The sequence below is a fragment of the Delphinus delphis genome, chromosome 9 (assembly GCF_949987515.2).
Source record: "Delphinus delphis chromosome 9, mDelDel1.2, whole genome shotgun sequence".
Classification (NCBI taxonomy): domain Eukaryota; kingdom Metazoa; phylum Chordata; class Mammalia; order Artiodactyla; family Delphinidae; genus Delphinus; species Delphinus delphis.
Genome location: NC_082691.1, coordinates 67,873,734 through 67,899,143, shown reverse-complemented (window position 1 = coordinate 67,899,143; position 25,410 = coordinate 67,873,734). Strand labels below are relative to the sequence as shown.

The 25,410-nt window shown below is 36.7% G+C and overlaps 1 protein-coding gene across 17 annotated transcripts in view; it reads right to left on the bottom strand.

The window, feature by feature from the left end:
• DNAJB9 (DnaJ heat shock protein family (Hsp40) member B9) overlaps positions 1–25,410 on the bottom strand; it is a 707,453-nt gene that overhangs the window by 224,599 nt on the left and 457,444 nt on the right. The window lies entirely within an intron of this gene.

Below are 25,410 nucleotides of genomic sequence, written 5' to 3'. Positions count from 1 at the left end.
AGGTTCCTGTTTTGTTAAAGAAAGAAGATAATTTAAAAACTCAAAAACCTATCCTTTAAAACCATATACTGAGGACATAACGCTTGTAGAATTCATAAGCACTAGAAAAATATACATATAAATTTTAAAAACAATTATTTATTTAAAGTTCTGGGTGATGGAATCTTTTCTTTCACATCACTTATTTTTCACTATTTTTATTTGCTGTTTGAAGTGGTATCTACTCAAAAAATATTAATCAGTGATAATTCAACTTATGCATATATTCACACAATATAATTATTTATACTAATTGAAAAGCAATTAGAATTTAAAATGTTCTATATAATCAAATTAGTACTTTTGAAAATATAACACATTTCTTCCTGCAAGTATAAATTATAGTTGAAAATTTATCAATAATGTTACCCAGAAATAAATAATAAATAAATGTCTCTCTGTGGCTTATAAAGAATGTATTCTCTTCAAACATCTCCCAGATTTTAACATTTTGTAGACACATTTTTTTAGTTTCCTTTAAATGTGAAAGACAAATAGTTGATATTAATGAAAAATGCTCTTCTAAGAAAGTGTAAAGCAGTTTTATTTTAGTTCATTCTGAATGAAAGGAAAAATTTTATTCAAATGCAAATGCCAAAATGTGAACTAACAGCATTCGTCTGTCCAAGTTAGTAATCTGTCGCTTCAGTTATCAGAAAATGAAGTGAGTCATTTACAGTCTTGCATTTATAATGTTGATCCAGTGAATATAGTTGATCTCATAGATCAGAAATTCATAAGTTCAACTCTGACACCTCTCATTTTTTATATCTATTTTGGTACTATTTATGCGTAGACTGTTGAGAGTTTTCAAGTAAAAGAAACTGTGCATTTGATCCTTATTTATGAAAACAGCAAAAAATTATAATTAATAAAAATATAAAGCTTGAGTTAAATTCTTATCTTAAAACACTGGCCTGGAATTTTAGGGACCATTGTAGCCACAGACAAGCACTGCACCAAACATCAAGTAAGCCATTGAGAATCATCAGTTCATCTCATACAGATCATCACAGGACCGGAATGTTGAACGTGTGCCCTCTATTTCATGGAGAAATCTATGTATAAAAGCCCCTGTATATAATAAAAGTTCCCAGCAGCCGGGGTCGGGGGGACAGAAAGATACATACTCAAAAGCATTTCTATTGAATAATTTACTGTTATGATTAGCACCTTCAGCCTATTTAATAATGTTCAAACAATGTTAAATATACTGTCCAAGAAAAGACCTATTTTTAACCAATCTAATAGTACTCATTTTGAAACTGACCCTTCACAATTCTTCTGGATCTCAAGGGAACCTCAGCTCCTGTTATCTCTACTCACTAGTGTGGAGCAATTAACACATACCCCAGCAGCTTAGTTTCTGTTTGACTGTGATTATTTTTAAAGTGTCAGGGAACTGAAACCATAGTCTTATAAGACAGGCCATGACATGAAGAAACAGTCTCTCTAAAACCATGGTATAGTCACTGTTCCACAGGTTTAAACTGAGAGGCAGTTCTCCAAATGTATTTACCCTAGTTAATGCCTAGCAAGGATTTAGTTATCTATTCTGTACTGTATTACTTTGACATGGACATTTTGCAGATTTAGGAAAGATGCTTCAAAAGTGGAAAGAATAAGCTGGAATAAATCTTTAGCCTTAAGAATTAGATGGTTAGGATAAAGATAATGTAGTTCAAACCCTTTTTATTTCACAGATAAATAGAACTCTAACTTAGTATTTTATCTATCTATCTATCATCTATCTATTTCATCTACCTGCTATCTATCTGCCTGTCTACCATCTATTGCTCTGTAAAAACCTACTCCAAAATTTAGGAGTTTAACAAGCTTTTTGTATTGCATTGATTTGTGGGTCAGGAAATCAGTAGGGCTCCTTTGTGCATTTCTTCTATTATACATGGAGCTGACTGGATCACTTTGTGGAATCAAGTTGGTCCCTGAGCTGTTCTGAAGAACCTAAGAGGGCTCCAAGCATATGCCTGATAACAGAGCAGAAGAGGGTAAGGCAGGAGACAGCTGTACTTCTCCTCTTTATGTTGTCTGAAGGACTCTTCCTGGATTTTCTCTAGTAGGGTAGCCAGATTTAATATATGGAGGCTTATAATATATATTATTCCAGAGATCCAGACAGGAGCTGGCTGTTCTTTTAAAGACGATGCTTTACTCCACTTGTCAAGGTAGTCATACACCAGCCTAGATTCAAGTGGTAGGGAAGCAGACCTCATCACTCACTGTAATGAGTGCCAAAGAATTTTTGCCGTTTTAAATATGCCATAGTTCTGCCTATGGCCACTAATTATTTCCATTTCTCCCACATGCAAAATACACTCGGCTCTTCCCAAGATTCCCCGAAAGTCTTATCCTATTTCAACACCAACTTCACGTTTAATATCTTAGTATCTAAATTAAGTCCAGGTGTGAATAACATGCCCTGGGTAAAATTCCTTTTAATCAAAAGATTTGTGAATTAAAGAAATAAATTATATGCTTCCCTCCATATTTACCCATAAGATAGAATGAAAAGTTTCTTCTTTAGTAAATCTATGCGAGGCCACTAGAACCCAGTTGGCCGTTTGCAAATTATGCCTGGAAAGCTCCTTAGTTTAAACCATTATGTATATTTCTGATATTCCCTATTACTGTTGGTGACAGTGTTGCTGAATTTTCCACCACTACATAAAAAGGACCACTTTTAATCCAGCCATCAAATACAACTTCCTTACTGTCCTTCAAGCCCTCATCTACTTTCAAGCTTTTACTATCAGTCTCCTTGAGGTCCCCTGTCTATCCACTGCTGGCCCAAAGCCAATGCCACATGTTTCAGGTTTTAGTTATGGTAGCATCCCACTTCCAGGTAACAAATTCAGTTCCAGTTATCTATTGCTGCATCATAAACTATCGGGTGCTTAATGGCTTCAGATAAAAACTTTATTTTTTATATCTCATGATTTTGTGAGTCAGCAAAAGCCAGTCTGAGCAGAAGTGGAACTCTGAAAAAGATTTCTATTAAATAAATTGCTAGTTTGACTAGCAATTCCAGCCTGTTTAAAGAATAATGTTCAGACAGCATAAAAAACGTTCACTATGAAAAGAGCTATGTGTAAGCAATAGTCCAAGTTGCCTAGCTGGCTAGGCAATTCTGCTTCACGTGTCATTCACTGAGATTGTTCAGTGGTATTTAGGGAGTGGCTGAGCTGAACTGGAGGGTTCAACAGAGCTTCAGTCACATCCCTACACCTTTACAGTGACAGTTAGCTGGGCTCATAGTAGCCCTTCACCCTCTCCCTTTACTCTCAGGGACATGCCATGTGTTCTTGCTCTCTAGGTAGCGGGGCTTCCGATACTGCAGTCCAGGGATCCCAGAGACCAAGGTGAAGCCATTAGTCCTCTTAAAGGCTAGGGTAGTAACTCGCTGAGTGTCAATTCTGCTATCTTCCAAATCGGTCACAAGCCAGCCCAGAAGCAAGGGTGGATAAAAGGATCCCACTTCCGAGTAGGAAGACTGTCCCAAAATGTGTGATAATTTTTAATCCATCACAAGCAGCATGCCCAAGATCACTCAGAGTTAGTAGAGTAGCTCGGGTTTGGATTCAGGTCTCCTAAACCCCAACTTTTCTTTTTAAATGTTTACATTGTCTTTAGATATGGGTTTCTCCTTCATCTTCACCTTTTTTTTTTTTCTCTTTAAGACAAATTTGTCTTTATTTTTTTGAATAAAGTATTTAGGGAGTGGCTGAGCTGAACTGGAGGGTTCAACAGAGCTTCAATCACATCCTTTCAGTCTCAGATGAACAAATTATCTGAGTGACTTTTCATACCAGAGTCTGGAGATATAAAGGTTACCCTCCCTGTGGTCAAGGGAATCACTCAACATTTTTAACATGCAATATCCTTTGTCCATATTTTTTAAAGTTTATAACAAAATATTTCAGTTAAATGAAATATATCTGCAAATAATATAATAAATGCCGTGCACCCGGCAATCACTTAAAAATAAAATATTACTTATCTATATAATAGTCTGTGTTCCTCCTTTTGATCTCATTCCTCTCCATCTCCTCCAGAGTAAACACTATAATGTGGAAAGTGTTTGTATGTCTGCATAGATCTATATCCATATCTATGTCTATAGCTATATTTAGTATTTTTTTCTTCTGATCATTGCCATTCTATATCTTTTGCCCATTTTTACATGCAAATCTTATTTGAAAGTTTTTTTTAATTTATGTATTTCAGTTATTAATGTTAGGCATTTATGTATCTTGCAGTTACCCTCTCCTGGACCATGGACCATAGGATCATCATGTCACTTAATGTTGTCTTTTAGAAAATAGATGTTGCTCATTTTAACATTTCACTTTTCCTGATTTTCATTTCTCCTATAACTAGTTTCTGGGCATGATAGGAGGTAAGCATATATTTTATTTGTTTCATATGAATAACTATTTCCACCATCATTATAAATGTAGGAGTTAATTCTTTCCCTCACTGGTCTGTGGTGCCACATATGTCCTAAAGCAGGGTTTAAAATGTATTGTTTTCTCTGTTTTGTGCCATTATTCCATTTATCTAACTCTTAACGCAAATACTACCACATTATTTTTGAGATCTATGTGGCAAATACCCTCAGCTTATTCTTTTTCAAATCTTCTCTTAATAATTTTTGGCCCTCTCAATCACTTTGTAAGTGATATAATCAACTTGTCCATTCCATAAAAAACATGAAGGGATCATAATTGCTAATGCATTAAATTCATGTATCAATTAGGACTGAAATACCCTATATGTATTATTAAGACTTTTCAGGCATAGATATGAATACCTCTATGTTCAATTCTTTAATGCTTTTCAAGAAAATGTTATAATTTTCCCATAAACATTTTACACACTTTCTTTATATTTATTACATAGTGCTTTACAGTTTTTATTGTTTTTATAGTGTTATCTTATTTGTTGCTGCTGTGTATAAGAACATAATGCATTTATGATCTTATATATGGCTACCCTGCTAAACTCACATTAATCCCAAATATTTCTCTCAAATTTTCAAGGTACAAATACAAATATATTGTGTGGGGATACTGACAATTTTCTCTTACTTTCAAAATCATACAACTTTTATTATATTTTTGTGTTCCAGCCCTACTTAGGGCCTCAAGCACAATGTTGGATAAAAATGGCCACAGCAGGCATTCTTGTCATTTTCCTGATTTAAAAGAAAACACTTCTACCTTTCACAAAATAAGACTGATATTTGCCGAGATTTTAGGAGACCTTTTCCCAGTTACTCCAAATTTACTTAGTTTTGTTTTTTTCTTTTTTTTTAAACATCTTTATTGGCGTATAATTGCTTTACAATGGTGTGTTATTTTCTGCTTTATAACAAAGTGAATCAGTTATACATAGACATATGTTCCCATATCTCTTCCCTCTTGCGTCTCCCTCCCTCCCACCCTCCCTATCCCAACCCTCTAGCTGGTCACAAACCACCTAGCTGATCTCCCTGTGCTATGCGGCTGCTTCCCACTAGCTATCTATTTTACATTTGGCAGTGTACATATGTCCATGCCACTCTCTCACTTTGTCCCAGCTTACCCTTCCCCTCCCCATATCCTCAATTCCATGCTCTAGTAGGTCTGTGTCTTTATTCCCGTCTTACCCCTAGGTACTTCATGACCTTTTTTTTTCCTTAGATTCCATATATATGTGTTAGCATATGGTATTTGTTCTTTACTTTCTGACTTACTTCACTCTGTATGACAGTCTCTAGGTCTATCCAACTCACTACAAATAACTCAATTTTGTTTCTTTTTATGGCTGAGTAATATTCCATTGGAGATATATGCCACATCTTCGTTATCCATTCATCTGTTGATGGACACTTAGGTTGCTTCCATGTCCTGGCTATTGTAAATAGAGCTGCAACGAACATTGTGGTACATGACTCTTTTTGAATTATGGTTTTCTCAGGGTATATGCCCAGTAGTGGGATTGCTGGGTCGTATTATAGTTCTATTTTTAGTTTTTTAATCAACCTCCATACTGTTCTCCATAGTGGCTGTATCAATTTACATTCCCACCAACAGTGCAAGAGGGTTCCCTTTTCTCCACACCCTCTCCAGCATTTATTGGTTGCAGATTTTTTGATGATGGCCATTCTGACTGGTGTAAGGTGATACCTCATTACAGTTTTGATTTGCATTTCTCTAGTGATTAGTGATGTTGAGCATCCTTTCATGTGTTCTTGGCAATCTGTATATCTTCTTTGGAGAAATGTCTATTTCGGTCTTCTGCCCATTTTTGGATTGCATTGTTTGCTTTTTTAATACTGAGCTGCATGAGCCGCTTGCAAATTTTGGAGATTATTCCTTTGTCAGTTGCAAATATCTTCTCCCGTTCTGAGGGTTGTTTTTTCGTCTTGTTTATGTTTTCCTGTGCTGTGGCCAAGCTTTTAAGTTTCATTAGATCCCATTTGTTTATTTTTTTTATTTCCATTTCTCTAGGAGGTGGGTCAAAAAGGATCTTGCTGTGATTTATGTCATAGAGTGTTCTGCCTATGTTGTCCTAAGAGTTTCATAGTGTCTGGTCTTACATTTAGGTCTTTAATCCATTTTGAGTTTATTTTTGTGTATGCTGTTAGGGAGTGTTCTAATTTCATTCTTTTACATGGAGCTCTCCAGTTTTCCCAGCACCACTTATTGAAGAGGCTATCTTTTCTCCATTGTATATTCTTGCCTCCTTTATCAAAAATAAGGTGACCATAGGTGCGTGGGTTTATCTCTGGGCTTTTCATCCTGTTCCATTGATCTATATTTCTGTTTTTGTGCCAGTATCATGCTGTCTTGATTGCTGTAGCTTTGTAGTATAGTCTGAAGTCAGGGAGCCTGATTCCTCCAGCTCTGTTTTTCATTCTCAAGATTGCTTTGGCTGTTCGGGGTCTTTTGTGTTTCCATACAAATTGTGAAAATTTTTGTTATAGTTCTGTGAAAAATGACATTGGTAGTTTGATAGGGATTGCACTGAATCTGTAGATTGCTTTGGATAGTATAGTCATTTTCACACTGCTGATTCTTCCATTCCAAGAACATGGTATATATCTCCATCTGTTTGTATCATCTTTATTTTCTTTCACCAGTGTCTTATAGTTTTCTGCATGCAGGTCTTTTATTTCCTTAGGTAGGTTTATTCCTAGGTATTTTATTCTTTTTTTGCAATGGTAAATGAGAGTGTTTCCTTAAATTCTCTTTCAGATTTTATCATTAGTTTATAGGAATGCAAGAGGTTTCTGTGCATTAATTTTGTATCCTGCTACTTTACCAAATTCATTGATTAGCTCTAGTAGTTTTCTGGTAGCATTTTTAGGATTCTCTATGTATAGTATCATGTCATCTGCAAAGAGTGACAGCTTTACTTCTTCTTTTCCGATTTGGATTCCTTTTATTTCTTTTTCTTCTCTGATTGCTGTGGCTAAAATTTCCAAAACTATGTTGAATAATAGTTGTGAGAGTGGACAAACTTGTCTTGTTCCTGATCTTAGTGGAAATGGTTTCAGTTTTTCACCATTGAGAACGATGTTGGCTGTGCGTTTATCATATATGGCCTTTATTATGTTGAGGTAAGTTCCCTCTATGCCTACTCTCTGGAGGGTATTTATCATAAATCGGTGTTGAATTTTTTTGAAAGTTTTTTCTGCATCTATTGAGATGATCATACGGTTTTTCCCCTTCAATTTGTTAATATGGTTTATCACATTGATTGATTTGTGTATATTGAAGAGTCCTTGCATTCCTGGGATAAACCCCACCTGATCATGGTGTGTCATCCTTTTAATGTGCTGTTGGATTCTGTTTCTTGCATTGTTTTTGATAGTACAAGACAATACACACAAATTCTCCCAACTTTGCATTTTTGTGACAAGGAGACAAAGAATTCAGACCCCAAGAATAAATAACACTAGGTATGAGATAAAGGGAAATGAAATCATAATGTTATTTTATATTAACTGCAGAGAGAAGTCCTCTTTGACTAAATGCTGTTGTTAGTTTCCTGTGGCTATTGTAACAAAGTACCACAAACTGGATGGCTTTGAAACAACAGAAATGTACAGTTCTAGAGGCTAGCTGTCTGAAATCAAGGTATCAGCAGGTTGGTTCCTTCTGAGAGGGAAGGATCTGTTCTTGGCCTCTCTCCTTGGTACACAGAGGACCGTCTATGTATCTATAAGTTCATAAGGTAATCTTCCTGTATGTATGTCTGTGTCCAAAATGTACTTTTTTATAAGGATACCAGTCATATTGGATTAAGGCCCACCTTAATGACCTCATCTTAATACAACTAATTACTTCTGCAACAACCCAATTTCCAAGTAAGATCACATTCTGAGATACTGGGTGTTAGGACTTCAACATATGAATTTGGTAGGGGGAGGTGGTGGGGCGGTGGGAGAACAATTCAACCAATAACAGATGCTAATTGAGAAGAGCTCTGAATAAGGAGGGAAAGATAAACACAAGACTTTCTTGGGCAAGAGTGTTCCAGGCAGAGGGAGTAGTCAAAGGTATGAGATGGGAGCTTGCCTGACATTTCCCAAGAAGAGCATCCAGTGTGTGTGATGCAGAGTGAAGGGGGGTGGTGGTGGTGGAAGAAGATAGGATCAGAAAATCAGTAAGGGACCAGATCAGGAGGAGCCTGGCACAAGATGCCTGGTAAAGCATGGTAAGGACTTGTAGTTTATTCCATGTGATATAGGAAATCACTGAGAGTTTTGAGCAGATGAGTGGCAAGATCTGACTTTGTAAATAAATAGAGATGTCAAGTATAGAAGCAAAGAAACTTGTTATGCAGTTATCACAATGCACAGGTAAGATAATGGTGGTTGCTAAGATAGTATGGTAAGGAGAAACCATGAGAATTATTTGATACTAGATGCATTTTGAAGAAAAATGCACATATTTTGCTAACAGGTTGGAGTATTACTTAGGAATGCTTACATTAATATCTCAGGCTGTAATTTTTCAGACCATATGGGTAATATAAATTTGAACTTTAAACTTGCAGTAAGAGTCAGGAAGATGGCAGAATAGGAGGTCTCCATCTCTTGTCCCCTATGAAAACTTGCAGTGGGGAAGGCCTGTGATTAGATATTCTGAGGGGAAACCTTTTTTAAAAAATTAAATTCCCAGAATGCAGGCTGAATTAAATCACTTTCTAGCTTCCTTTCCTTTGATAGGTTGGTAGATTTCTTCTACTCCTATTTTACTTAAGAGTGTAGAGCAGAGCTCTGGGAACACAATTCTCCATATTGAGAAGATACAGAGTCTTAACTGCCCCTTCACCATCTATTCCATGCCCACCCTTACTTAGGGGCTGTTAAGATTTCAGTCTCTAGGTCAAGAAGATAACAAACATATTGAGGGAGCCATGCTTTAGATATAGCTTATCTACTACAGGTCATTCTTTGCATCTGGAGTCAAGAGATTTTTCTTTATGTTATTTAAACTTAGCCTGCATTTAATGTAAAATTGTATCCAATACTCCTGGTAGCTTGAAGCTGGGAGAGTTGCTACAGGTATATGTTCCAATAAAGGGACAGAAACATGTATACTATATTCATGATAAAGTGAAATGACATGCTCTAACTGAATTTACAATACAACTCCAACAGCTGAAGGATGTTAAATGATGAACATGACTGCTCTTCTTACAAAACTGCACATTCATCTTGGTAACATGTACATATTATTGTTTCTTAGCATCTATGCTTATGATTCTTTTATTCAAGAGACTGTGTTTCCTTTTGTTTTAAAACTCTTGATATATCAGGCTTTCACATTGTTTGAGTTATTACTGTTCAGTGTTAATATTAATGTTGAAATTAAGTGTAAAATTGGTGCAACACCATCATTTTAATGCTTAAGGTGTTTTGTTTTTGTTTGTTTGGTATCAGTACAAGAAATTGAAAAAAAATAAAGTTGCTACTAAAACAAGAAGAAAAGAAACTTTTGATAATTCCATTCCTTATAGGACATATAATCATAAGCATTAACCATAATGGTAATACTGACATTTAGACTACAAAGGTATTTAATGTATAATTAAACATTTTTAGTAATTCTTATAAAGTTTAACATGAAAAGAAAAGTATACAATCCATAAATATAAAGCCCTATAAATTCACAAAGTGAGTATATCGTTTTAACCAAAACTCCAAGAAACAAAATTTCACCAGCACCCCTGGAAACCTCCCTTTGCACACCTGTCTAGTCCACACTGCTTCTTCTCGCCATGAGTAATCACTATCTGGGCTTAAGACAGCATAGACAAGATTTGAGTATTTTTGAGCTTCATAGAAATGCAGTCATTCAGCATGCAGTTTAAATAATGTTTGTGAAAATTATTCATTATTTTGTATGTAGTTTTAGTTTGTTTATTCTCAAAGCATTTTAGTATTATTTATTGTGCTACTGATGAGAATTTGGGTTGTTTTCAGTTTGGGACTATAACAAATATTCCTTATATGAACTTTATCATGCATGCCTTTTGATGGTCATATATGTACCTATGCATTTCTTTTGAGCATATACTTAGGAATGGCACTGCTGCCACTCTTCTGTCAACTACAATCCCTTTTCGCTACTTTTCACATTACTTTTCTCTATTCTTTACTTTGTATCTTTTTTACCCTTTCAGGGTTTCATTGTGGATATTTTCTATTAGCCTGCCTTCTAGTTCCTTGATCTTTTATTCTGCTAAATTCTTAATATCAAATAATGCATTTTTCATGCATACAATTTTTATTTGATATTTTAATAAATTCAAAATTTCTGTTGAAATTCTTTATCTATTAATCCAACTTCTTAACACTTCCTTCCTTCCTTTTTGAACATATAAATTATACTTCTTCCAAAGTTCTGGATAGGTAATTCCAGAATCTAGGTCAATTATGGCTTTGTTTTTATTTTCTATTTTTTCTCTTGGCTTCTATATAATCAAATCCCTGTATACTTGAGGTTTTCTTGGGAGGGTTGTTGTTGTTTTAAATAAATACTGGAAATAGTAAAAATAATTAAAGATTATCCAGTTAATATTATTAATAATATTAATTAAATTATAATATATAATCTAATGTAATTCATTAAAATAATTTTTAATTAATAAAAATTCACTCATTTTTTTCTCTAGGCAGATGTATTAGATATTATGTTATTTAATGTTCCCAATGACACTACGTAGTAGGTAATATTATTACTTCCATTTTATAGGTAAAAGCATTGAGGTTTGATTAACAGTAGCTGAGCCACTACTGCTCCTACTTATAGAAATATTCTCACTGGTTAAGTCTAGTTCCCTCTTATTGAAGTAACAATCCATCCATGTTCCTCTTGCCCCACAATGTACAGGGGGACATATAAGTATCCAGAAATGCTAAAAGGCAGGATGCACATGAGTTGTGATAAGGGACATTCATACTTAAGATCAGTTCACCCTGAATCTCTTCCAATTTTCCAACCTGGTCTTCTGCAATGAAAAAAAAATACTACTGATAATAATTAATCAGTAAAAATTCTCTCTTCCCCTTCTACTATATTCCCTCTCCAATTTAAATTTCGTTGCTACTCAGCATTCTCTCTCCGCTTACCTCAGGCCACTCCTGTGTAGCATCCAAATACCAACTCTGCAAGAAAGTGTCTAAGAAGAGAATCATCACCTCATACCTAATCTGGTAATTTCCTTTAATCTTTGCTTCTACTTCAATGTGGGTTGTGGTGGGTGGGATTGGGAAAGGAAAATTATATGAGAAAGAAAAGTTTGAGAGAAATGTTCAAATTAATCTGTTAAACTACCTTGCCACAAAGAAGTTAAGCAAATTGCCTAGAACAGTATTATGCAGAAGAAACTGAAGCTGCACCCACGAGGTGGCCCTTTCTGAAGCCGGTGCCTATCTGAAGGCTTTACTCGACCAATAAGGCTTCTCCTTCAGGATGATTAAGTGCTCTTCCTCTATGGATACACTTATTACACTGCGTTCACAATATCTAACTATGTTTCTCCCTCTTATACACTGTAAGTCACTAGAGGTCATTGCTCACAACTTTTTATTTATTTACTATCTTGCCTCTATTCTTCCCTTCACAAAAACTTATTGAAAGAGAAGTTGACAGTTGCTCTGTACCTTCCCATAACCCATTCACTCTTTACCCAATGCAGTCTACCTATGCTGTCTCATTGTATCAAAAGTCCTCTTATTAACAACACTAGTTATTATCTTACGTTGTGCCAAAAATCACCCTTATTACCAAGTTCCACAGACAGACTTCAGGCTATCATATTTAAGATCTCTGGAACAAATAACTAATCACTTTCTCTTGAATTCCTCTCTTCCTTCTGTTTCCATGACACTTTTCTCCTTTGATTAACTTCCTATGCCTCTGGACAGTCCTTTTCAATTCCTTCTGTGTGCTGCAATTTCTCTATGGAGCCCCTATGTGCCTCTATTCATTTACATTCCTCCTTCCATTCTGCACACTTCACCTAACATAGCATCTGCTGGGACCATATGCTCCTAAAGAGATTTATCAGGTTACACAGGTCGACCACATGGCCAATTGATCCACTGACTCCACTGATAATATCTTCTTTTATCTCTTTTCTACAGAACAGGTGTCCTTATCTTTCTCAGAAAAAAACAAAAGAAAACTGTAGTTGATGAGGTCAACTGACTTCCTGGCAAAGTGCTATCAGGAAATCCATTTGTCTGAGAAAGGAAGCAACTCCATCTGAGTGCTAATGATGTCTGCCACAAACACAGGGAGACAGTCAAGGGAATGCCAATCTCTGAGGTTTCACACTCCCACAGAATATTTACTTTTGTTCTTTTATTGTCACCTATACCTGGATTATACATATCAAATTGGTTCCATGACTAAACTGAGTCATATCCATATCCTACTGCAGACAAACAAAGAAAATCCATCCTTGCACATCTTTAGACACCAATTATAGCATTTGGTGGAATTCCAAACTGGCAAAACACATGCTTCTGCTTGCCAGAAACCCCTCATGCCACTTTGAATTTATAGAGAATCGTATTTCAAAACACTCTAATGGTCCTCAAGGCAGGAAAAAAAATATTATATTCTTATTCTGAAAAGAACACTAAGGAGTACTTAGAGTTAAGGATAGGAAAAGTGCTAACGAGAGACTCAGAATGAATTCCTCAATTCCCCATGAGGGTGCTATTCAGCAAATTGGCTTAAACCCAGGAGCTATCTTTTTTTTTTTTTTGCGGTACGCGGACCTCTCACTGTTGTGGCCTCTCCCGTTGCAGAGCACAGGCTCCGGACGTGCAGGCTCGGTGGCCGTGGCTCACGGGCCTAGCCGCTCCGCGGTATGTGGGATCCTCCCGGACCAGGGCACGAACCCATGTCCCCTGCATCGGCAGGCGGACTTTCAGCAGCTGCGCCACCAGGGAAGCCCCAGGAGCTATCTTTTGCATCAGGTTTGATGTGCCTAAAATTTTTACTTCTTAATAAATATTCTTGGAAAGCAAAAATATTTTCATATCATAATCATTCAATCCATAAGCATCCTCTATTCTAAAATAATATAAATATTTCTTTCATTCTCTGTGAATATTCTGACCAATTTAGTATATGGATTATTTTCCCTATTTTTTAAAAGATAGAAGTATTTTAAGAGCTTAGAATAGAGACTGTGTTTAATGTGAAATCATCTTCAGAACAGTAGAAACAAGGAATGTGAACTCTCAAGGGAAGTGTTAGAGGTAAAGCAACCTTCTCAGCTGCATCATATGAATAGTCAGAAAGGTAATGAAGGAGGTAATATGGATGTAGGGGGTAGGTATGAGGGACCTTGAGAGCAATGACAGGAGTGAGTCAGAATTAATCTTTTCCAAATTGTTCTCACTGAGACTACATCCCTTCACCATCAGCGTTGCCAGTCTGATCAAAAGGACAGATGGCACCTTTCTACAAGCAGTCCTCACACTTAGTAAGGATTACATTTGGGGGACTAGAACCATGAGTTGCAGTGAGACCACTTGATTTGATTTTCCCCTAAAAAAACAATGGGAATAAATCATGCTTATGAACCAAAAGCCCAGTGCCCAACTTTTATGGAAATGATCATGTTTTTTGAACTTGAAATTCTGAACCTCTAGAAAATAAACCTATTAATTGAAAGTAAATTACCACAAACTGGGTGGCTTCAAACAACAGAAGTTTATTCTCTTACAGTTCTGGAGGCTGAAATTCTGAAATCATGGTGTCGCCTTGCTCTCTCTGAAGGCTCTAGGGAAGAATCTTGCCTCACCTCTTCCTAGTCTCTGGCAGTTGACAGCAATCCTTGGTGTTTTGGGCTTGTTCCTGCAGAACTCTGATCTGGCTCTGTCTTCACAAGACCTTCTTCTCTATTTCTTTGTGTCCTCTCCTCTCTTCTTCATATATGAATTTGGGGTCCATCCTAATCCAGTATGACCTCATCTTAACTAATTACATCTGCAAAGACCCTGTTCCCAAAAAAGGTCATATTCTGAGATTCCAGGTGGGTGTGAATTTGGGGAGAATTTTATGCATGTACAACAGGTTTTTCTTTTTAAGAGAGTTCAAGTTGGGCTATATTTGTGTTTTTTCTGCATTTTAATGCATGAGGGGATGAGGGTCTTATCATAATGTTAGTGGAAAAAGACACCAGGCTTCAATATAACCATTTGTGACTTCTTAGTTTTCTTCTCCTCCAGTCTCAGTCATATATCAACATTGTGAATCATATTAATAAAAGAGATAGCTTTGTTGACATCCACCTTGCCTATCAGTTCACTCTGTGGGATGAACTGCTCTGAATATGAAGCTCTACATTGTACTTGGCCACCAACTTTCCAAACGACAGCCATGTTCACAGATTGTCATCTAAACCTAGAGCACAGCAATCAACCTGGGATTTCCTTTTCATCAACATCCTAAAGGTTCTTTTTCTTTTTCTTGTATTGGATCTCCTGTCTCCTACCCCCATCCCACCTTTGTATTCATCTTTACTGGTTAATGTTTCCATTTTTATGGAACACATTTTTCAGTACCTTCTAAAGAAAGGGGAATGGGAAATTAAATTTCCCTTTTCTTACATGTCTAAGATAAAACCTGATAGCAGGCCAGGTATAGAATGGTCAGTTGGAAACCATTTTTCTTCAGATATTTGAAGGCATTGTACATTGTTTCTTGCTTCCAATGTTGCTCTTGAAAGAAAATGGTCCTCTAGTTTTGTTTTCTTTTTTTTTTTTTGCTCTTTTTGTTTTAATCTCTGAGAGATTTCTACAACTTTATATCACAACACTTTCATAAGTATTCTTTTCCTGTGATCATTTTTCTAATTTTATGGTATTCTCTGAATGTTTCTCTTCATACTGTCCAGTCTTTCTTTTATGAATACAATAGTCTCTATGATCACTGTTAGGATATTAATGTTAATTGTTTTCTTTCTGCATAATACTTGTCCTCTCCAAGTTACTTTTCTTTTTCTATTTGCTTATTTTTTTCTACCTTCCTTGTTAAAGTCTTCCCCAAATATCTGATCATCTATTTGCCTGCTCATGATGAAGAATAGCAGGAGGTGGGCTCAAAACCAGACTGAACACTCTGAACATCCAAGTGAGGACTGGCAAACTGGAACTTCACTGGAGGGAGATCTGGACAGGTATTAGGAAAACTTGCATGTCAATATCTTTGCTTTCTTATTTTATGGGAAGATCAATTTCCCAAAAGCAGATCTTTTAGTCGTCTATCAGGCAACAGAAGTTTGGTTGCCCATGCCCTGAGAGCGAATTTAAGTATGGGACAAAAACCTTGGCACTTTTATATATACATATATGCTTTTGTATGTGTGTGTATATATATATATATATATATATATATGCTTTTATATGTGTATATATATATATATACACACACGCTTCTATATGTATATATATATATACACACGCTTTTATATGTATATATATATATACACATGCTTTTATATACATATAGGCGCATATATATATATATATATATATATATTCTATTCATTCTTCTCTTTATGGTACTATCCATTTATTCTCAACAGTCTAGCCCAGGAACAGTTTAACCTTCATTAGCATACAAATCTCCAGAGCACTACTTGAGTAATGGAGGGGAAGGCAAATGAAATGGGAGAGGTTATCTAGGAATTTGCTTTTTATATCATCTTTAACAGCAAACTGCTTCACTGCAAGTTCCATAAGTACTGCCAGTTCCTAAGTTTTTTGAAAATTTTACAGTTTAATTTTGGTTCTTTCTCAGTTTTTTCTATTTCCAGGTTAGCATTTGCTAAGTGGGTAGTCCTTGCCCATCTGCTTCCTGACTTCCAAAATGCTATTCCAATTGTTTTTCTCTCCTGTCTTTATGGTTCTATGTCTTTAAAAAAATTATTCCTTTATTATAGCTTTAGTGAAGTTTGAAAGGATCAATATTAGATACATGTATTTAATCCATCCTATTAAAGCATAAAACCTCCAAGAGAAATTTTATTTTATAAAAGAATAAAAATTAACAAAGTAGTTTTCAACCCAGAAAGGTAGGTTCTCTGTTATTGTGATCAGAATAATACAGAATGTGGACTAAGATCTATGACAATGGAAGATCTTCGGCTGATTACGATTTTCCTTGAAGGATGCCAAGAGTCTGGGGTAATAGAGGTTAAGATAAAAATCTAGTTATAATCAACATCACTTGTAATAAATATACTACAATTATACAGGCAAGAATGGCATGGGGCAGAAAAGAAATTATGAAAATTATGGAGTAATTCAAATGCACTATTTTATTAAAATTAGGCAATGATAATCAGTGGCTACTAACATGAAAAGAGACCATCAGATTTTATATACCTCCTGATGTAAGTGCACAATAAAATTATATAGCAGTTTTGGCAAAACATTAAACATAAATACATCAAGGCTCTAGATATATTTATCAATTTATAAGAAATACAGAGGCCAGACGATTTAAAATGACATATAAGGGTATAATCAGAAAAAAAAAACAAAAAACAAAAAACCTTTCTATGGGAAACCCTACAAAAGAACATTCTGATAGAACTTTCAACAACAGTGGAACTGTTCTGTATCTGCATTATTCAATACATACCTACATAGGCCTAACGAGCATTTGAAATATGTTTAATGTAATATTTTAAATTTTATTTATCTATGCTAAATTTTTCTTTAATTTTAATTAACTAAAATATAAATAACTACGTGTGTCTAGGGGCTACCATATCAAGTCATATATTAAGACATTTCTTCAATAAATAACAAAGAAAACAAGAGAGAAAAGGACACCTTACAAAAAAGACTCAAAAATATATCTTCCAATACAGGGACCTTCAAGATGGCAGAGGAGTAAGATGTGGAGATCACCTTCCTCACCACAAATACATCAGAAATACATCTACATGTGGAACAACTCCTAAAGAACACCTACGGAATGCTGGCAGAAGACGTCAGACTTCCCAAAAGGCAAGAAATCCCCCACGTATTTGGGTAGGGCAAAAGAAAAAACAGAGATAAAAGAAGAGGGATAGGACCTGCACCTCCGGGAGGGAACTGTGAAGGAGGAAAAATTTCCACACACTGGGAAGCCGCTTCACTGGCAGAGATGGGGCTGGGAGGAGGGGAAGCTCCGGAGCCACGGAGGAGAGCACAGCAACAGGGGTGCAGAGGGCAGAGCTGAGAGATTCCTGCACAGAGGATCGGTGCCGACCAGCACTCACCAGCCCGAGAGTGGCTTGTCTGCTCACCCGCCAGGGCTGGTGGAGACTGGGAGTTGAGGCTCGAGCTTCGGAGGTCAGATGCCAGGGAGAGGAGTGGGGTTGGCTGCGTGAACACAGCCTGAAGGGCGCTGGTGTGCCACAGCTAGCTGGGAGTCCAGGAAAAAGCCTGGAACTGCCTACGAGGCAAGAGACCATTGTTTCGAGGTGCATGAGGAGAGGGGATTCAGAGCACCACCTAAACGAGTGCCAGAGATGGGTGCAAGCCATGGCTATGAGCACGGACCCCAGAGACGGACATGAGACACTAATGCTGCTGCTACAGCCACCAAGAAACCTGTGTGCAAGCACAGGTCACTATCCACACCTCTCCTCCCGGAAGCCTGTGCAGCCCACCGTCAGTGTCCCGTGATCCAGGGACAACTTCCCCAGGAGAACACAAAGCGTACCTCAGGCTGTTGCAACATCACGCTGGCCTCTGCCCCCGCAGGTTCGCCCTGAATCCTGTACCACTCCCTCCCCTCAGCCTGAGTGAGCCACAGCCCCTTAATCAGCTGCTACTTTAATCCCATCCTCTCTGGGAGGGGAACAGATGCCTTCCAGAGACGTACACGCAGAGGCAGGGCCAAATCCCAAGCTGAACCCCAGGAGCTGTGCGAACAAAGAAGAGAAAGGGAAATCTCTCCCAGCAGCCTCAGGAGCAGTAGATTAAATCTCCACAATCAACCTGATGTACCCTGCATCTGTGGAATACCTGAATAGACAACGAATCATCCCAAATTGAGGCAGTGGCCTTTGGAAGCAACTGTAGACTTGGGGGTTGCTTTCTGCATCTAATTTGTTTCTGGTTTTATGTTTATCTTACTTTAGTATTTAGAACTTATTATCATTGGTAGATTTTTTTATTGATTTGGTTGCTCTCTTCTTTTTTTTATATATTTTTTACTTTTTTATTTTTGTGAGTGTATATGTCTATGCTTCTTTGTGGGATTTTGTCTGTATAGCAATGGTTTTACCATTTGTCCTAGGGTTCTGTGTGTCCATTTTGTTTTCTTTTTCTTGTATAGTTTTTAGTGCTTGTTATCATTGCTGCATTTTTTTTTTTAGGTTTGGTTGCTCTCTTCTTTCTTTTTTTAATTACTTTTTAATATTTTTATTCTTAATAATTTTCTTTGTTTTATTTTAATAACTTTATTTTACTCTTTGCTTTCTTTCTTTTTATTTTTTCTCCCTTTTCTTCTGAGCCCCGTGGCTGACAGGTTCTTGGTGCTCCACCCAGGTGTCAGGCCTCAGCCTCTGAGGTCGGAGAGCCGAGTTCATGACATTGGTCCACCAGAGACCTCCCAGCTCCACTTAATATCAAATTATGAAAGCTCTCCAAGAAATCTCCATCTCAATGCTAAGACCCACTCAACGACCAGCAAGCTACAGTGCTGGACACCCTATGCCAAACAACTAACAAAACAGGAAAACAACCCCACCCATTAGCAGAGAGGCTGTCTAGAATCATAATAAGGTCACAGACACCCCAAAACACACCACTGGATGTAGACCTGCCCATCAGAAAGACAAGATCCAGCCGCATCCACCAGAACACAGGCACAAGTCCCCTCCACCAGAAAGCCTACACAACCACTGGACCAACCTTAGCCACTGGGGGCAGACACCAAAAACAACGGGAACTATGAATCTGCAGCCTGTGAAAAGAAGGCCCCAAACACAGTAAGCAAAATTACTAGACAGAGAAACACACAGCAGATGAAGGAGCAAGGCAAAACCCAACCAGACCAAACAAATGAAGAAGAAATATGCAGTCTACCTGAAAAAGAATTCAAAGTAATGATAGTAAAGATGATCCAAAATCTTGGAAAGAGAATGGAGAAAATACAAGAAATGTTTAACAAGGACCTAGAAGAACTAAAGAGCAAACAAACAGTGATAAACAACACAAAAAATGAAATTAAAAATTCTCCAGAAGGAATCAATAGCAAAATACTGAGGCAGAAGAATGGATAAGTGGCCTCGAAGATAAAATAGTGGAAATAACTACCACAGAGCAGAATAAAGAAAAAACAAGGAAAAGAATTGAGGACAGTCTCAGAGACCTCTGGGGCGACATTAAACGAACCAACATTTGAAATATAGCGGTCCAGAAGAAGAGAAAAAAAAAAAATGCTGAGAAAATCTCTGAAGAGATTATAGTTGAAAACTTCCCTAATATGTGAAAGCAAATTGTCAGTCAACTCCAGGAAGAACAGAGAGTCCCATATAAGATAAAACCAGTGAGAAACACAGCAAGACACATATTAATCAAACTATCAAAAATTAAATACAAAGAATAACTACTAAAAGCAGCAAGGGAAAAGCAACAAATAATATATAAGGGAATCCCCAGAAGGTTAACAGCTGATCTTTCGGCAGCAACTCTGCAAGCCAGAAGGGAGTGGCAAAACATATTTAAAGTGATGAAAAGGAAAAACCTACAACCAAGATTACTCTACCCAGCAAGGATCTAATTCAGATTCAACAGGAAAATTAAAAACTTTACAGACAAGCAAAAGCTAAGAGAATTGAGCACCACCAAACCAGCTTTACAGAATATGCTAAAGGAACTTTTCTAGGCAGGAAACACAAGAGAAGGAAAAGACCTACAATAACAAACCCAAAACAATTAAGAAAATGGGAATAGGAACATACATAATGATAATCACCTTAAATGTAAATGGATTAAATGCTCCCACCAAAAGACAAAGACTGGCTGAATGGAAACAAAAACAAGACCCATCTATATGCTGTCTACAACAGACCCACTTCAGACCTAGGGACACATACAGACTGAAAATGAGGGGATGGAAAAAGATATTCTACGCAAATGGAAATGAAAGAAAGCTAGAGTAGCAATTCTCATATCAGACAAAATAGACTTTAAAATAAAGACAATTACAAAAAACAAAGAAGGGCACTACATAATGATCAAGGGATCAATTCGAGAAGAAGATATAACAATTGTAAATATTTATGACCCAACATAGGAGCACCTCAGTACATAAGGCAAATGCCAACAGCCATAAAAGGGGAAATCGACAGTAACATATTCATAGTAGGGGACTTTTAACACCCCACTTTCACCAATGGACAGATCATCCTAAATGAAAATAAATAAGGAACACAAGCTTTAAATGATACATTAAACAAGATAGACTTAATTGATATTTATAGGACATTCCATCCAAAAACAACAGAATACACTTTCTTCTCCAGAGCTCATAGAACATTCTCCAAGATAGATCATATCTTGGGTCACAAATCAAGCCTTGGTAAATTTAAGAAAATTGAAATCATATCAAGTTTCTTTTCTGACCACAATGCTATGAGATGAGATACCAATTACAGGGAAAAATCTGTACAAAATACAAACACAAGGAAGCTAAACAATACACTACTAAACCAACAGATCAAGGAAAAAATCAAAGAGGAAATCAAGATATACCTTGAAACAAATGACAAAGAAAACACAATGACCCAAAACCTATGGGATGCAGCAAAACCAGTTCTAAGAGGGAAGTTTATAGCAACAAAATCCTATGTCAAGAAACAAGAAACATCTCAAACTAACAACCTAATCTTACACCTAAAGCAATTAGAGAAAGAAGAAGAACAACACACAAAAAACAAAGTTAACAGACGAAAAGAAATCATAAAGATCAGATCAGAAATAATTGAAGAAGAAATGAAGGAAACGATACCAAAGATCAATAAAGCTAAAAGCTGGTTCTTTGAGAACATAAACAAAATTGATAAACCATTAGCCAGACTCATCAAGAAAAAATGGGAGAAGACTCAAGTCAATAGAATTAAAAATGAAAAAGGAGAAGTAACTGACACTGCAGAAATACAAAGGATCATGAGAGATTACTACAAGCAACTATATGCCAATAAAATGGACAACCTGGAAGAAATGGACAAATTCTTAGAAATGCACAACCTTCCAAGACTGAACCAGGAAGAAATAGAAAATATGAATAGACCAATCACAAGCACTGAAATTGAAACTGTGATTAAAAATCTTCCAACAAACAAAAGCCCAGGACCAGATGGCTTCACAGGCGAATTCTATCAAACATTTAGTGAAGAGCTAACACCTATCCTTCTCAAACTCTTCCAAAATATAGCAGAGGGAGGAACACTCCCAAACTCAGTCTACAAGGCCACCATCACTCTGATACCAAAACCAGACAAAGATGTCACGAAAAAAAGAAACAGGCCAATAGCAATGATAAATATAGATGCAAAAGTCCTCAACAAAATACTAGGAAACAGAATCCAACAGCACATTAAAAGCATTGTACACCATGATCAACTGGGGTTTATCCCAGGAATGCAAGGATTCTTCAGTATACATATATCAATCAATGTGATAAACCAAATTAACAAATTGAAGGAGAAAAAACATATGATCATCTCAATAGATGCAGAGAAAGCTTTTGACAAAATTCAACACCCATTTATGATAAATATTCTCCAGAAAGTAGGCATAGAGGGAACTTACCTCAACATAATAAAGGTCAGATATGGCAAACCCACAGCCAACATCATTCTCAATGTTGAAAATCTGAAACCATTTCCACTAAGATCAGGAACCAGACAAGGTTGTCCACTCTCACCACTGTTATTCAACATAGTTTTGGAAGCTTTAGCCATAGCAATCAGAGAAGAACAAGAAATAAAAGGAATCCAAATTGGAAAAGAAGAAGTAAAACTGTCATTGTTTGCAGATGACATGATACTATACGGAGAATCCTAAAGATGCTACCAGAAAACTACTAGAGCTAATCAATGAATTTGGTAAAGTAGTAGGATGCAAAATTAATGCACAGAAATCTCTTGCATTCCTATACAATAATGATAAAAAATCTGAAAGAGAAATTAAGGGAACACTCCCATTTGCCACTGCAACAAAAAGAATAAAATATCTAGGAATAAAGCTACCTAAGGAGGCAAAAGACCTGTATGCAGAAAACTAAAAGACACTGATGAAAGAAATTAAAGATGATACAAACAGATGGAGAGATATATCATGTTCTTGGATTGGAAGAATCAACATTGTGAAAATGACTCTACTACCCAAAGCAATCTACAGATTCAATGCAATCCCTATAAAACTACCAATGTCATTTTTCACAGAACTAGAACAAAAAATTTCACAATTTGTATGGACATACAAAAGACCCCAAATAGTCAAAGAAATCTTGAGAAAGAAAAATGGAGCTGGAGGAATCAGGCTCCTGGACTTCAGACTATACTACAAATCTACAGTAATTAAGACAGTATGGTACTGGCACAAAAACTGAAATATAGATCAATGGAACAGGATAGAAAGCCCATAGATAAACCCATGCACCTATGGTCACCTTATTTTGGTAAAGGAGGCAAGAATATACAATGGAGAAAAGATAGCCTCTTCAATAAGTGGTGCTGGGAAAACTGGAGAGCTCCATGTAAAAGAATGAAATTAGAACACTCCCTAACACCATACACAAAAATAAACTCAAAATGGATTAAAGACCTAAATGTAAGGCCAGACACTATAAAACTCTTATACGAAAACATAGGCAGAACACTCTATGATATAAATCACAGGACGATCCTTTATTACCCACCTCCTAGAGAAATAGAAATAAAAAAAATAAAGAAATGGGACCTAATTAAACTTCAAAGCTTTTGCACAGCAAAGGAAACCATAAACAAGATGAAAAGACAACCCTCAGAGTGGGAGAAAATATTTGCAAACAAAGCAACTGACAAAGGATTAATCTCCAAACTTTAGAAGCAGCTATGCAGATCAATCTCAAAAATACAAACAACCCAATCCAAAAATGGGCAGAAGACCTAAATAGACATTTCTCCAAAGAAGATATACAGATTGCCAACAAACACATGAAAGGATGCTCAACATCACTAATCAATAGAGCAATGCAAATCAAAACTGCAATGAGGTATCACCTCACTCCCGTTAGAATGGCCATCATCAAAAAATCTACAAACAATAAATGCTGAAGAGGGTGTGGTGAAAAGGGAACCCTTTGCACTGCTGGTGGGAATGTAAATTGATACAGCCACTATGGAGAACAGTATGGAGGTTCCTTAAAAATCTAAAATTAGGGGCTTCCCTGGTGGCGCAGTGGTTGGGAGTCTGCCTGCCGATGCGGGGGACGCGGGTTTGTGCCCCAGTACAGGAGGATCCCACATGCCGCGGAGCGGCTGGGCCCGTGAGCCATGGCTGCTGAGCTTGTGCGTCCGGAGCCTGTGCTCTGTGACAGGAGAGGCCACAGCAGTGGGAGGCCCATGTACTGCCAAAAAAAAAAAAAAAATCTAAAATTAGAACTACCATACGACCCAGAAATCCCACTACTAGGCATATACCCTGAGAAAACCATAATTCAAAAAGAGTCATTTATTGCAGTGTTCACTGCAGCTCTATTTACAATAGCCAGGACATGGAAGCAACCTAAGTGTCCATCAGCAGATGAATGGATAACGAAGATGTGGCACATATATACAATGGAATATTACTCAGCCATAAAAAGAAATGAAATTGAGTTATTTGTAGTGAGGTGGATGGACCTAAAGACTGTCATACAGAGTGAACTAAGTCAGAAAGAGAAAAACAAATACCGTATGCTAACACATATATATGGAATCTAAAAAAAAAAAGAATGGTTCTGAAGAACCTAGGGGCAGGACAGGTATAAAGAACAGACTCAGAGAATGGACTTGAGGATATGGGGAGGGGGAAGGGTAAGCTGGAATGAAGTGAGAGAGTGGCATTGATATATATGCACTACCAAATGTAAAATTGGTAGCTAGTGGGAAGCAGCTGCAGAGCACAGGGAGATCAGCTCTTTGCTTTGTGTCCACCTAGAAGGGTGGGATAGGGATGGTGGGAGGGAGACGCAAGAGGGAGGACATATGGGGATATACATATATATGTATAGCTGATTCACTTTGTTATAAAGCAGGAACTAACACACCATTGTAAAGCAATTTTACTCCCACAAAGATGTTAAAAAACAATAAAACACCATGCAGTTGGCAAATATTAAATGTTGCTGTGAAGAATTGATGATTGATGATTACTTTTCAGGTATGGATGGTAAGGCAGTCTAATTTGATTAATGATTAATTGTCTCAGTTGTAGAGTTATACCTCTTATATCTAACAGAGTGACACGACCTTCCTAGGACCTCAAAATATACATTACATAATGGAATATTTTATAAATTTCTATACCTTACCCTCCTGCATTAAACACATTATGTGAGCCTATCTTATTTTGAAACCTGTCATTTCTTTTATACCTCCTGCTGCCAGTACAGCCAAAGGTAGTCTACATTATGATGCTTCATATTTCAGCTATCAGAGTGAACAATCTATGTTCAGTCCTAGATCTGTCTCATCAATATGCGACCTGAGAAAATTCTGGGCTTATATTTGTTTCTTCTGTAAAATTGAGACAATTGTGTATCATATCAATCAATCTCATAATTTTGTTATGATTTTAAA